Raw genomic sequence first — 15,941 nt, forward strand, 5'->3', positions numbered from 1 at the left:
ATTCCATGCAAATTCACGTTTGATTCAAGCTAAAGAGTTGTTTCAATGGAACCTTCACCGGCCATGACATCTCCGTCGATAAAGCCGATCAGCAAGAGTGCAATCCACAGAATCTGCTCCGGTCAAGTGATTCTGGACCTCTCTTCCGCCGTCAAGGAGCTGGTGGAGAACAGCCTGGACGCCGGTGCCACCAGCATCGAGATTTCGTTGAAGGAATTCGGCGAAGAATCGTTTCAGGTCGTCGATAACGGTTTGCGGCATTTCGCCACACAATTTCAAGGTACATTGTTTGTATATAAATGAATTAGTGATTTTGTGAGTGAAGAAGTTTTGTTGATGATGCTTAATGTTTAGTTTTTGTGTAATAACTTGTAAGTTTTATTGATGAATAAGTGATTTTGTGAGTGAAATTTTGTTGATGATTTCCAAATTTTAAGTTAGTTGTAGGGGTATGGTACTAAAACCCGGTTCTACGACCCTAAATCTATTATGTTTGGCTTATTTTATTCCATGGACTAATACAATGTTATTGGGCTGAGGAGGTTTTGTGGAGGTAACCCTAATTGGGCTAGGCCCATTAGGGTACCATGATGGTGGCCATGAGACCCTCTATATAAGGAGGTCTCCACCTCCTTATTAATGGTCATGCTCAATAAGAGCCACCACCACTTTTTTGTGTCTGTAAACAAGAAATCCTCAGGATATCTTAGCAGTCACCTCCACACCCCCAAAAAACCATTGCAGGTCTCAAGCACAGACGCAGAAGAAGATCAAGACATGGTTCGTTCATCTCGAAAATCCGTGGAAACATCGTCATGGATCAGGTCAGATTCATTTCGTGCTTCGACATTGGCGCCATCCGTGGGACGGCAACGAACTACCCTTCGATCTTCATCTCGGCTGTCAGATCTCTCCCAGGAAAAACCCAGATCTGGAAGTTTACAGAAAAAGGCTTCAAGGCTTGTTCTATTAAAGCTCAAAAAGATCCATAGATCTAAAAAGAGGCTTCCAGATCTGTGCAGAAAGAAACGGCCTGATTCGAATGATCAGGTCTCCGGATCTGTGATGGTTTTAAATCTGCTCCGGGCTTCAGATCTGTCCAGATCTGATTTACAGATCTAGGTCTAGATTACAGACCTGGATTTTAGGTCTAAAGTTGCAGATCTGACTCTAAAATTGCAGATCCAGAAATTACCAGACTTCCGCCGCCATGTACGGGCGCCCGCGGATTCTCACTCCGCAGCCGTGCATGTGCCGCCGCGGAAACCACCATCTGGGTTTTGCGCAAGAGACCTCCGCCATGCACGCGCACTCACGAGTCACCACTCCATCGCCGTACATGCGCGCATCAGGCCACACGCCAAACTTAAAGGTTGGGAATCCTCATAATATCCCATATGGCTCCGCGCCAAACTTAAAGGTTGGGAATCCTCATAATATCCCATATGGCTCCGCGCCAAACTTAAAGGTTGGGAATCCTCATAATATCCCATATGGCTCCGCGCCAAACTTAAAGGTTGGGAATCCTCATAATATCCCATATGGCTACACGCCTAACTTAAAGGTTGGGATTCCTCATAATATCCCGTATGGCAACGCGCCAAACTTCAAGGTTGGGAATCCTCATAATATCCCATATGGCTCCGCGCCAAACTTCAAGGTTGGGAATCCTCATAATATCCCATATGGCTACGCGCCAAACTTCAAGATTGGGAATCCTCATAATATCCCGTATGGCTACACGTCAAACTTAAAGGTTGGGAATCCTCATAATATCCCGTATGGCTACGCGCCAAACTTGAAGGTTGGGAATCCTCATAATATCCCATATGGCTACGCGCCAAACTTAAAGGTTGGGAATCCTCTTACCACATGCTCACGCATCACATATGCTCACGCATATTACACATGCTTACGCATCACATGCTCACACATCACAGTCTACGCGCACGCGCATGCAACATCTGCGCGTGGCGCATAACACAAAACCAAAGTCTACGCGCACGCGCATGCAACATCTGCACGTGGCGCGGGACATAAAGTAGCTCGTAAGACGCCTCGCGCGCAAGCTTTATTATTCACACAGCTCATAAGACGCCTCGCGCGCAAGCTGTTATTATTCTTACAGCTCATAAGACACCTCGCGAGCAAGCTGTTATTATTCTTAGCTCGTAAGTTGCCTCTCGCGCGCAGGCTTTATTATTCATACAGCTCATAAGACACCTCGCGCGCAATCTGTTATTATTCTCACAGCTCATAAGACGCCTCGCGCGCAAGCTGTTATTATTCTTACAGCTCATAAGACGCCTCGCGCGCAAGCTGTTATTATTCTTAGCTCGTAAGTCGCCTCTCGCGCGCAGGCTTTATTATTCATACAGCTCATAAGACGCCTCGCGCGCAAGCTGTTATTATTCTTACAGCTCATAAGACGCCTCGCGCGCAAGCTGTTATTATTCTTAGCTCGTAAGTCGCCTCTCGCGCGCAGGCTTTATTATTCATACAGCTCATAAGACGCCTCGCGCGCAGGCTTTATTATTCATACAGCTCGTAAGACGCCTCGCGCGCAGGCTTTATTATTCATACAGCTCATAAGACGCCTCGCGCGCAGGCTGTTATTATTCTTATAGCTCGTAAGACGCCTCGCGCGCAAGCTTTCATTATTCACACAGCTCATAAGACGCCTCGCGCGCAAGCTGTTATTATTCTTACAAGCCCGTAAGTCGCCTCACGCGCAGGCTTTATTATTCATACAGCTCATAAGACGCCTCGCGCGCAAGCTGTTATTATTCTTAGCTCGTAAGTCGCCTCGCGCTCGCAGGCTTTATTATTCATACAGCTCGTAAGACGCCTCGCGCGCAGGCTTTATTATTCATACAGCTCGTAAGACGCCTCGCGCGCAAGCTGTTATTATTCTTATAGCTCGTAAGACGCCTCGCGCGCAAGCTTTATTATTCACACAGCTCATAAGACGCCTCACGCGCCGGCCCAATTATTATTCTCAAAGCTCCTAAGACGCCTCTCGCGCGCAAGCTTTATTACTCACAGCTCGTAAGCCGCCTCACGCGCCAGCTCAGTTATTATTCTTATAGCTCGTAAGACGCCTCGCGCGCAAGCTTTCATTATTCACACAGCTCATAAGACGCCTCGCGCGCAAGCTGTTATTATTCTTACAAGCCCGTAAGTCGCCTCACGCGCAGGCTTTATTATTCATACAGCTCATAAGACGCCTCGCACGCAAGCTGTTATTATTCTTAGCTCGTAAGTCGCCTCTCGCGCGCAGGCTTTATTATTCATACAGCTCATAAGACGCCTCGCGCGCAAGCTGTTATTATTCTTATAGCTCGTAAGACGCCTCGCGCGCAGGCTTTATTATTCATACAGCTCATAAGACGCCTCGCGCGCAAGCTGTTATTATTCTTATAGCTCGTAAGACGCCTCGCGCGCAAGCTTTCATTATTCACACAGCTCATAAGACGCCTCGCGCGCAAGCTGTTATTATTCTTATAAGCCCGTAAGTCGCCTCGCGCGCAGGCTTTATTATTCATACAGCTCATAAGACGCCTCGCGCGCAAGCTGTTATTATTCTTAGCTCGTAAGTCGCCTCTCGCGCGCAGGCTTTATTATTCATACAGCTCATAAGACGCCTCGCGCGCAAGCTGTTATTATTCTTATAGCTCGTAAGACGCCTCTCGCGCGCAGGCTTTATTATTCACACAGCTCATAAGACGCCTCACGCGCCGGCTCAATTATTATTCTCAAAGCTCATAAGACGCCTCTCGCGCGCAAGCTTTATTACTCACAGCTCGTAAGCCGCCTCACGCGCCAGCTCAGTTATTATTCTTATAGCTCGTAAGACGCCTCGCGCGCAAGCTTTCATTATTCACACAGCTCATAAGACGCCTCGCGCGCAAGCTGTTATTATTCTTACAAGCCCGTAAGTCGCCTCACGCGCAGGCTTTATTATTCATACAGCTCATAAGACGCCTCGCGCGCAAGCTGTTATTATTCTTAGCTCGTAAGTCGCCTTTCGCGCGCAGGCTTTATTATTCATATAGCTCATAAGACGCCTCGCGCGCAAGCTGTTATTATTCTTATAGCTCGTAAGACGCCTCGCGCGCAGGCTTTATTATTCATACAGCTCATAAGACGCCTCGCGCGCAAGCTGTTATTATTCTTATAGCTCGTAAGACGCCCGCGCGCCGGCTTTATTATTCACACAGCTCATAAGACGCCTCACGCGCCGGCTCAATTATTATTCTCAAAGCTCATAAGACGCCTCTCGCGCGCAAGCTTTATTACTCACAGCTCGTAAGCCGCCTCACGCGCCAGCTCAATTATTATTCTCACAGCTCGTATGACGCCCCTCGCGCGTAGGCTTTATTATTCTCATAGCTCGTAAGTTGCCCCGCGCGCGAGCTTAATTATTATTCTCAAAGCTCATAAGACGCCTCTCGCGCGCAGGCTTTACTATTCTCATAGCTCGTAAGGCGCCTCACGCGCAGGCTATATTATTCTTAGCTCGTAAGTCGCCTCTCGCGCGCAGGCATTATTATTCTCATAGCTCGTAAGGCGCCTCACGCGCAGGCTATATTATTCTTAGCTCGTAAGTCGCCTCTCGCGCGCAGGCATTATTATTCTTATAGCTCGCAAGTCGCCTCACGCGCAAGCTTTATTATTATTACGGCTCGTAAGCCGCAACTCGCGCAGGCTCTATTATTATAGCTCGTAAGCCGCCTCACGCGCAGGCTTCATTATTTTTACAGCTTGTCACCATCATGGGGAAAATCTCCCAAAACTCAGACAATAAAGACAAGGCCAAAGAAAAAGGAAAAAACCGCCTCACACCTTATAAAGTCCAGCGCTCCACCTAGACGCTTGCGCGCCCAGGAGCAACACTGGACTTGGGGGGCTTGTAGGGGTATGGTACTAAAACCCGGTTCTACGACCCTAAATCTATTATGTTTGGCTTATTTTATTCCATGGACTAATACAATGTTATTGGGCTGAGGGGGTTTTGTGGAGGTAACCCTAATTGGGCTAGGCCCATTAGGGTACCATGATGGTGGCCATGAGACCCTCTATAAGGAGGTCTCCACCTCCTTATTAATGGTCATGCTCAATAAGAGCCACCACCACTTTTTTGTGTCTGTAAACAAGAAATCCTCAGGATATCTTAGCAGTCACCTCCACACCCCCAAAAAACCATTGCAGGTCTCAAGCACAGCCGCAGAAGAAGATCAAGACATGGTTCGTTCATCTCGAAAATCCGTGGAAACATCGTCATGGATCAGGTCAGATTCATTTCGTGCTTCGACATTAGTGATTTTGTGTAATTTAAAGGTATATAAGTGTTATTGGTAAATTAGTGAATTTGTGAGTGAGAAAGTTTTGTTAATGATGTTTAACTTTTATATTTGTGATTTTGTTTGATTTCAAGGCAATTGTGTAATGACTAATAAGTTTTGTTGATGATGCATAACTTTTAATTCCTTGATTTTGTGTAATATCAAGGTAATTGTGTAATAAACTATTAAGTTTTATTGATGATTTTGTGAGTGAACTTTTTTTTTTCTTTTTGATGATGATTTTCAATGTTTAATTTTGTGGTTTTGTTTAATATTAAGGTAGATGTGCTATAAAGTAGTAAGTTTTGTTGATGATTTGGTGATTTTGTGAGTGAGTTTTTGTTGATGATGCTTAATTCTGTGATTTTGTGTCATTTTAAGGTAAATGTGTAATAAGCTGATAAGTTTTATCGATGAATTAGTGATTTTGTGAATGAAAAGGTTTTATTGTTAATGTTAAACTTTTAATTTTGTGATTTTGTGTAATTTCAAGGTACATTGTGTTATGGGTGAGCAATTTGAGGTTCCGAACCGCTAGAACCGGGGAACCGGAACCGAACCGCTAGATCCGAACCGTATTATTGTATTTTGGGTCCGGTTCCGGTTCTTAAATTTGGCTTAAAACGGTTCCGGTTCGGTTCTGGTTAGAACCAACGGTTCCAGTTATAGAACCGCTAGAACCGGGTTAGGTTTAAACTTTGAAGATTATATTTAGAATCCTATTTATTAGTAGGCTTTCATACTTCCATGTACGAGCAACCATCCACGTTCTCACTTTCCCGGTTACATTAAATCCTTTACAATGTCATAAACAATAATCATCTTCCACGGCCCTAAATCTGTTTTAAAAAATAATTGTTTTCTGAAATATTTTGAGTTATTCTAATACATTTTCAATCCCCTTCATTAAAATATAATATGTTGATATGATTATGTTTTATTTTATGGGTTGTCACTTGTTTCTTGCACCGTCTAATATTTCATAGTTAGAATTTTAATTGAAAACCGGTTCTGGCAAGAACCGTTTACACAAGAACCGTTTAACTCGGTTCTGAACCGAACCGGAACCATTAAAATACGGTTCGGTTCCGGTTCTTATATTTAGCATTTAACGGTTCTGGTTCGGTTCCGGTTTCGGTTCTGAACCGTTACACAGCCCTACATTGTGTAATAGCTAATAAACTTTATTGATGATGTTTAGCTTTTAATTTTTGTGGTTTTGTGTAATTTGAAGGCGTTAGCACTTAAGCATCACACGTCAAAATTAACGGATTTTCCTGATCTTCAATCGTTGACGACTTTCGGATTCAGAGGGGAAGCACTTAGTGCTCTGTGTAATTTAGGGGATTTAACTGTGGAAACAAGAACACAAAATGAGAAAGTTGCAACGCATTTGACCTTTGACCGATCTGGTTTTCTTACAGATGAGAGAACGACTGCACGACAGGTTGGTACCACTGTCACTGTGAAGAAGTTGTTCTCCAATTTGCCTGTGAGATGCAAAGAGTTCCATCGCAACATTAGAAAGGAGTATGGAAAGTTGATTTCATTACTGCATGTGAGTTATTCCTGTTATTTTTCGCTTATTTGCTTGTTTGTTTCTTTTACCACATATGGATTCATTTGATAATGTTCTTAATTGCCAAACCATGGTACAGTACTTTGCTATGTTTCAATGTTTCTGGATTTACTGTTAATTTAAGGTCAAATTTGGTACTGAATCTTCAGGAATCTGCCTATACGGAATAAGAAACTTGGAATTGTTAGGATCGGGTTGCAAACACACACACAAATAAACTGCATAACAATAAGAACACGAGGATTTATGTGGTTTGGTCTAAGCTGACCTACGTTCACGGGTTGCAACCATTATATATTATTATTGCTATATGCTCTCATGATGAGGGATTGCAAGTACAAAATCTGTTTAAATAGAGACTAAACTAGGGTTACAAAGTTAAGAGGACAAGAAAACATAAGTGGACCCTAATAAAGAGATATAGGGCTGGTCCAAAACCTCCCATGTCTTCAATTGTTAAACCAATAAAACATGTCTTCGAGTAACCGGGCCTAAACTGAGGCCCAAGCCTTTACAAACCCAATAGAATTGACTCTGATTACTGCTCTTTTGGAAATGTGCTTGTAAGCTTCTTGAGTATCTTTTTCTCATTAGTAGGCTAAATTGTTCTATATTAACATCTAAAGTTCAAACTACATCTCATTTTCTATAGAATCTTGTTACCAATGCAGGCCTATGCTCTAACTGCAAAAGGAGTTCGGCTAGTTTGCAAAAACACAATTGGAAAAAACAAAACCTCTACTGTAGTTAAAACACAAGGAACTGGTTCTTTAAAAGATAATATCATTACAGTGTTTGGCATGAACACTTTTACCTGTTTGGAGCCTGTGAATCTGTCTATATCAGATACTTGCCAAGTGGATGGTTTTCTTTCTAAATCTGGTAACGGCAGTGGACGAAGTTTAGGCGATCGACAATATTATTTTGTTAACGGACGCCCCGTTGACATGCCAAAAGTCAGCAAGCTTGTGAATGAATTGTACAGATCAGCAAACTCAAAGCAATATCCGATTGCAATAATGAACTTTGTTGTTCCAACTAGTGTTTGTGATGTTAATGTGACCCCAGATAAACGAAAAGTGTTCTTATCTGATGAAGTGTCTGTTTTAATGTCGTTAAAAGAAGCTCTGTTGAAGATTTATTCACCAAATCTTGCTAGCTTCTCGGTACAGAAAGCTGATGAACATGATCGGTCTTTTTCACAGTTTTCAAAAACACAAGTATCATTAGAGGATAGTGATTGTAAAAAGGAAACTAGCAGTGATGTAATTGAAGATGAAGCTGTTAATGTGATTAATGTTGATGATTATTGTTTGCCAAAGAGAGACTTTACATTTAAATTTCATGGCGTGAAGCAAACCGAATCTGTTTCTAGTAAGAATCATACAGTTGTAACCGGCAGCACTACTTATAACCAGCAGTCATCATTATCATACAACTCAAAAACACATAAAAATGTTGATGAAAGAAAAGATTCACCTCGTTCTGCGGGTCCCATTCAGTCGCTGCTTACATCATTTGTTGCTGTTAACAAAAGAAAGCATGAAAGCATAGGTAACAACACCTTATCTGAGCTCCCGGTTCTTAGAAACGGGCCCACCGTGCGTCAGTCAGTTGATCAAAGTTTTAGTTCAAATTCCACATTTGCAAAATCTTTGGTGAAATGTCATGTAGTTGATGACTCTGATGAAGTGAACGAGTCAGTGTCAAAGTCAAAGTCTTTAGATCGTACTCTAATAGATGAATGTGATGATGATTTAGAAGTCTCTCCTGTGAAAATCGTTAAAACTTCTGGACGAGTCGACGAGGTACGAATGGTCGATATGCAATATATTATGTATTAAGAAAATTTGTCAATACTTATAATATTCTTGCTCGTTTGCCGTTCAAAAAAATAAACTTACAATATCTTGCTTTTTATGCAGGACATAATAAGAATTGAAACGCCTGAGTCTGTTTCAAAATCAGTATTAAATGCTTCATCTCCCGAGAAAATTAATGATGACGTGTTAACTCCAGATTCACCTGTGCCTTCTCGTTCTAAGATGTCTTATACAATGCAGTTTAGTATTGAGGGATTAAAGAAAAAGAGGCAGCAAAAACTAGCAGCATTTCAAGCAAGCAAACATACGCATGGAATATCAAAGACTAAAGGGTTTGAAACTGTAAAAATTTTGTGGTAATTAGTTAATTACTGCAATGTGTTTGCTTTTTAACTGTTTGTTGTTATTTACATGCAGATGTTATGCTGATGCTACATTAGAGATTTCTCAAGTGGTAAAAGAGGATGCTAAAGAAAAAGCTTTATCTGCTGCTACAAGTGAATTAGAAAAGTTATTCAAGAAAGAAGATTTTGGCCGCATGAAGGTTATTGAATGAATATTTATATAATAAAGCAGTCTGATAGTATTTAGTGAAGTAATTTTTTATTTATATGTAGGTTATTGGGCAGTTTAATCTTGGATTTATCATTGGCAAGTTGGACCAAGACCTCTTTATAGTGGATCAGGTTTCGCCTCTTTACTACTATGTATATTTCATGTTTTTATCTGATTCTTCAACATAAAATGCCTAATCTTATTTCAAGATTGTTCTATGCATGCATTCTAGTTTGTATGCTATAAAATTTATTTTGTAGCTGACAGTTTGATGTCGTCCTTTTATGATCAGCATGCTGCGGATGAAAAATACAATTATGAGTGCTTGTCACAGTCCACCATCTTGAACCAACAACCATTACTGAGGTGAGTGTGTGCATATATATATATGTATGTATATACGTTCTTTTTAGAACCTATAGTATGTTGAGAACCGCATAAGACGTGTACATTTTGCTTCAACAAAAGAAATAAAACTGAAAAACAAATGTTTATTTATTTCTCTTGATTTTGTCTCCTCTCAAGAACTTTTTGTTAAATATATAAAAATGTGCACATGTGCATGTATATGCGCATCTATGCATCTATGTAAAGGGTAAATATCATAAAAAACCAACATACTTTCTATTTTTTCTCATAAAAGTCCCTCAACACCTTTTTACACATTAAAGTCCATCTACATGTTAAATTTGAACAAAATTGTAATTTTTTTAAAACTGGTACCTATACATCATGTTGTTCTGCTTATGTCATCATCATCATCATCATCATCATCATTGTACTTAGTAAATCCCATCAATAGCAAAGCCATGGTAGGGTCTGAGGAGGGTAAGATGTAGACAACCTTACCTCTAACCCGTAGGAATAGAGAGGTTGATTCTAGTGAGACCATGTGTTTGTCCTTTTTTCTTTTTCTTGTGCTTGTCCTTTTTTTCTTTAACTAGCGTAGCTTATATTTTTCTATCCTAGTATTTTAAAACAATTTGGATGTACTGTTTCAAGTTGTCAATTTTGTTTAAAATCAGCATATAGAACTTTAATGGACTTTTGTGATAAAAGACAAAGCATGCTGGTTTTTTTATGCCCTTTGCCCTTTGATACAAGACTTATCAATATTACATTTGTCTAAAAATAAATCTTAAAAACATTGAATCTGCATGCCTTCTAGTTGCTTAAACAATAGATAGCACAACATTTAATATGGTTTTCATAGTTCTCAACTTATTATTGGCTCTGAAATGAATGTTCTGCTATTTATGTGTATTTGTTGCTTGGAGTTTTCCTTTTGGGATGTCTTCTGATACACCTTTGGTTGATAAGAGTTATTTTTTTTGTTATATGTTATATATTAAGGCCAATTTCGGTGGAGTTGTCTCCTGAAGAAGAAATAATCGCCTCAATGCACATGGATACTATCAGGTGAGCAGTACCCAAATTGATTTTCCGGCAATCATTTACAAAATGTTTTGATTTTTCATAATCTGTCTAAATACTGCTTTAAGATAGCTTTTATAACCAATCATAATACTTGTTATTCTTTTCAACTTCCAGGAAAAACGGGTTTTCATTAGAAGACATGAATGCTCCTCCTGGTCACCGTTACAAATTAAAAGCTGTCCCCTTTAGTAAAAATATAACTTTTGGTGTTTCAGGTTGCGTACAATGTTATGCTATTGTTTATATTTTGATTTTTTGAGTATGTATTTATTTGTTCTCTTTTTGCAGATGTGAAGGAGCTTATATCTATATTGGCTGATAGTGAAGGAGAATGTTCAATTATGGGTACTTATAAAACAGACACTACGGATTCAGTGTGTCCCCCGAGAGTACGTGCAATGTTAGCATCACGTGCATGCAGATCATCTGTGATGATCGGTGATCCACTTGGAAGAAACGAGATGCAAAAGGTAGTTTTTCCAACCTGTTTGACTTGTTGGAGATAAAACATTTGACTTGCTGTTTATGATTGTAGATAGTTGAACATTTGACGGGTCTACGGTCACCATGGAATTGTCCACATGGCAGACCGACAATGCGCCACCTGGTGGATTTAACGACTGTGCGTAAAAGGTCACATGAAGATGATTTAGTTTAGCGTTGGATGCATATAGTTCAGGAAGGTTGGTTTTATGATCTTTTGGTGTTCTTTCTTTTGCCTTGTTCACATGTGTGTTTTATTTTAACAGTTTTTGAGTCACCTACTGATATAGGTTTTAGAATACACCAAAAGTATTATTTGAAGGCCAATTTTGTACTCCCATTTAGTAATTATATAATGCGCTATCTAAAGGAAAAGTTCCCTTGAACGTCTCGTCACCAAATGTTAGATTCGCAACGAAGGAATCTAACACGAGATGACGGTATGCAACTTAACAATCTATCATTGGAAACTTTCTTGTATTTTGAAGCTCACTTTAACCAAATACTAGATTCTCAGCAAAGGAATATTGCACCAGTCAAAATGTTCAACTATCATGAACCATGTAACGCAGGTTGAGTAATTGCAAAGCAACAGTGAAAATTACACACGTTTGTAGTACTTAATGAAGATGCATCGTTTAAACTTGATGATGAAACGCCACTGACTCACTGCTATGCACAATCTTCTTGTCGTCTTCTGTTCTGCATCGTGCCATTACCTCTTCGTTCACCCTAAGACTATTCACTATGGAGGGGCTTTTTCGCCTCTCCACGTCATCATCATGTAGGAAACAAGGTTTCGAAACCTCTCTCCATAGCGTTCTGATGTGGTTTAATTTAATGTCTCTTTACCATGTTATATATATATATATATCTATATATGTGTGTTTGTGAGGGAGGGAGAGAGAAAAACACATGGCCCCACCACTTTCCCCCTTCACCTACCGTTTTCACCACGCTACCCCCCCTCCCCCAATACCGCCCCTCGGTGGTGTACAAAGCCTATGCCGCCCTTTTACCCCCACTATATCGCCCATAGTGAACAGCCTAATGGTTAATGCTTATTATTATTATTATCTATTTTTTTTCTAAAGTTCTTCATTTATATCTTTAATTTAGTTATTAAGTTTCTTTTTTGTGACGGTTTGATTGGTTCAACAACCCCACTCAATGAACACGTAGAGTGACGGCCTGATAAACAATTCAACTTTTACCCTCGTCAGTGGCTGACCTACAAAACCTTTTTACAAGGGCTGAAAATTTTTGGGTCAGTACGGGGTCATATATAAATTTTTTTGATCCGGTTCTGCCGTTCGGATCGGGTTAACTTGGTATATAATTTCTTTTTGGTTCGGTTTGGCCGTTCCTGTTAGGTCGAATCGGGTCGGATTATATAAAAAAATATAAACAAAATATCATTAGGAACACATAATTAAAATACAATATATCTAAAGTTGTTCTTTATGAGTTTTCATTTCTTTAACTCTAATCAAGATATCATCTACTTTAATATTCTTAATTAAGTATTTTTCAATTAAACAAATACAACTATCGTTAAATTCTCATCACCATGACGAAACAAAAAAATTTCATGTGAATTGCGAAGGGTCCAAATTAAGGTGTTTTTTTTATTATTTTTATATTTCATAAAGTTTTTTTTATTATTTTTTTATTTTTATTTACAACCATATGTCGGCTACTTTCTTTTAAACAACCGATGTACTAAATAGATAGAATGATTGTCGATCCATTCTTTTAGAGGATTTGATCAATAATATTTATGGTTTTTTTAACAAAATATTTTGGTAGGATATCTTTATACAGCAACAAATGTTTTTCAAATATGAAGAAAAAAATGAAAGGCTTGTAAAAATTAAATTAATAAATAATGCACTAAAATACTAAATTAGGTGTGTCCATATTTTTACTATTGCCTTGCCCTTGGGCCCTTGGGATAATTTTGTTAAATGCTGGGCCGTGGTTTAGAGTGTAAGGCCTAAAGGTATGGAGCATACACGCCAGCCTTAGAGCCTAATATATCTTGAACTAATTATTTTAGGTCTTCTTCCTTTTTCTGCATCTTGCCCTGTTTTGATGTCGCTCTATGTTCCTAAGTCTAACTAAATAAAGGAATGGAAATGGATATAGAGAAAGAGAGTGTTATGTTCCTGAGTTATTTTAAAAAAAAGAAAGTGGAAGGAAATAATAGAGTGTCTCGAGTTTCATTAAAATAAAGAAAAGAAAGAAAAGATAAATGAATAAAGAGTAAAATGGGATGGTTTTCTTCCTTTTCAAATTGAAAAGAAAATGAAGAAAGGAAAGAGAATGAAAAGAAAAAGAAAAGAAAAGAAAAGCTTTCCTTTCATTTCTATTCTCTTTTTAACTTAACTCGGGAACACAACATGCCAACGGCTGGAAAAACGTTGCTAAGTTTCACTTGTGGTTTTGGCTGTCACACCCCGACCAAAGGCGGCGGAACATGCCGAGGTGTAACGATTGTCCATAAGCACATGACACTAATTAAAGTGACAGTATTTAATAAACTCATTTCATTTCACAACATCGAAAATGTCACATAACAATTATCCATAAAATAACCATAAACAAGATATCACAAAATATGGCAAATTGATATTGTTCATTTTTACTAATATCCTAAGGTCTTTGATGTCGTTTTCTTCACAATCATAAATCAACCAAGATGCAAACCTGCAACATTTCATAAAATAAAGTTTGTCAACACAAAGGTCGGTGAGCAATTCATAAGTTTGATCATATTAGTATATAATAAAGATAGCCACAAAACTTGCATACGAAACGATAAATAAAAGTGGTAATTTGGATAAATAGATATCGCTAAACACATTAGCGACACCTAGCTATAAGGGGATGCCAAATAGTCTAGGATTTTATAGTTATCGTTAATTGCATTACGTTAACGACACCTTGCTATAAGGGGATGCCAAATAGTCTAGGATTTTATAGTTCCACCAACCAAAAGCGATAAACACATAGGCATATAAGCATAGAACACCAAATCGAGCAATTATTTAGGTAAAGTATACAACTACGTTTGTGGTTTAAGATTCAAATATAAAGCATTTTGTTGAATAAGTATGAAATGTCACCCCCAAAATAAAAGATGAAAAATGGGACATGAAGTACTCACCTTCAAGTGGTAAACTTGAAAGATGATAATTTGGAGATTTGTCGGAACGACGAGTTTAACGCACAATGCCTAACAAGAAAAGAAGTCTTGAATTTAGAAAGGTTGTCTTGAAGGTCTTTAAACAAAATAAATGTTGAGAAATGTAAATAATTAAAGTTCAAGGTTTAAAATGTGACTATTTAAGAATTTATAATAATAACCCTTTAAAAATGTAAGTTTGCTCGAAACCGGGTTAAAGTATCTAACCTTAATATTTACTCAACCTATGTTAAGTAATAAGGTGGGTAAAATGCAAGAATGCAAATCCCTTTGGAAAAAAGATACTAAAACGGGTTTTTTTATCGAGTGTTCGGGTTGTCGGTTCGGGTCTTGATAATTGGTCAAACCCAAAGTCAACTTTCCAAAATATTGAATGTTATGAGATAACTCAATAAAATTTAATAAGACTTAACCAAGTATGTAGTTCCATTGTTTTAGAACTCACAACGCACGTTAAGCGAGTGTTCGGTTTTGTCGGTCCAAACTTTGTTATGAGATCAAGTTGGATCCAACATTTCCAAGTACTTAAGAAAATATTTAAAAATCAATTTGTAACTATTTTTAAAGAAATATACAAGTCTTGATGGCTAAAAAAAACACACTTGTGTGTCTTAAGCGAGCAAGAATCGGTTTGGTTCGGTTTCCATCTCACAACAAGTTCATAGATGGTTTCCACATGTCCAAACAGTAAAGAACTTGTATAATAATGTACAAATAAAAAAATACCAAAAGTTAACAATAAAGTCTTTAAACAAAAGTTCGGTTTTCGGTTCGGATCGTGTTTCGGGTTAAGACCGAGGTAAGATTCTACAAACCCATAACCATAGAATTTGTAAAAATGATTTTAGAAACTTAGATCTAACACTAAGTATGTTTAAACAAACAAAACTAGTAACAAAGTTCGGTTTACGGTTTAGAGCTATTTACGGTTAAACCGAAGCATAGACTTTTAAAAACCCATAAACATGGAACTTGTAAACATGACCAACAAACTAAAATAAGCAAGATTAATATGTATGAACAAGTTATATAGATGTATATATATCAAGGACACGAAGTCCTCCATGAAGCCTTGCCTTATGGGGGCCGAAACCTCACCGACCGGAATCGGAGAAGTAACTACCAAAGGTAAACAAGGGGTGTATATTATATATATGTTGCACAACCATAAACAAGTATTAATAAGGCTACATAAACTAATTAAGATGAAAGACCAAAATCCTTCAAGAACACTTAAGAAGATAACCTTAAATCTTTGATGTTTGAGAGAGTTTTTTTTTTTTGGAGTTGTAGCAAGGGAAAATGAAGAGGAAAGGTGGTGTATATATAGGGTAATGTTGGTGGTCAAATATGGGTGTGAGACACAAGAGTTTTCATGCAAAATGGATCAAGACAAAAACACAAAACAACAAAATAAATAAATAAATAAATAAATAATAAATAAATAAATAAAAATAAAAATAGGATGTTTTCAAGACCCAACAAGTGTGAAACAATATTGTAACATAAAT

At 38.5% G+C, this 15,941-nt stretch overlaps 1 pseudogene across 1 annotated transcript; it reads left to right on the forward strand.

Moving 5' to 3' along the window:
- The first annotated feature begins 45 nt into the window (after window positions 1–45).
- Window positions 46–11,544, forward strand: LOC143594896 (DNA mismatch repair protein PMS1-like; annotated as a pseudogene). The gene is made up of 11 exons (XR_013146430.1): window positions 46–280; window positions 6,580–6,903; window positions 7,596–8,732; window positions 8,850–9,079; window positions 9,165–9,291; window positions 9,365–9,433; window positions 9,595–9,668; window positions 10,656–10,721; window positions 10,854–10,954; window positions 11,028–11,209; window positions 11,275–11,544. The product of XR_013146430.1 is annotated as a DNA mismatch repair protein PMS1-like (transcript).
- Window positions 11,545–15,941: the final 4,397 nt, after the last annotated feature.

The sequence above is a fragment of the Bidens hawaiensis genome, unplaced genomic scaffold (genome assembly GCF_021521415.1).
Source record: "Bidens hawaiensis isolate Kalapana, Puna unplaced genomic scaffold, B.hawaiensis_p1.1 tig00044294_1, whole genome shotgun sequence".
NCBI lineage: Eukaryota > Viridiplantae > Streptophyta > Magnoliopsida > Asterales > Asteraceae > Bidens > Bidens hawaiensis.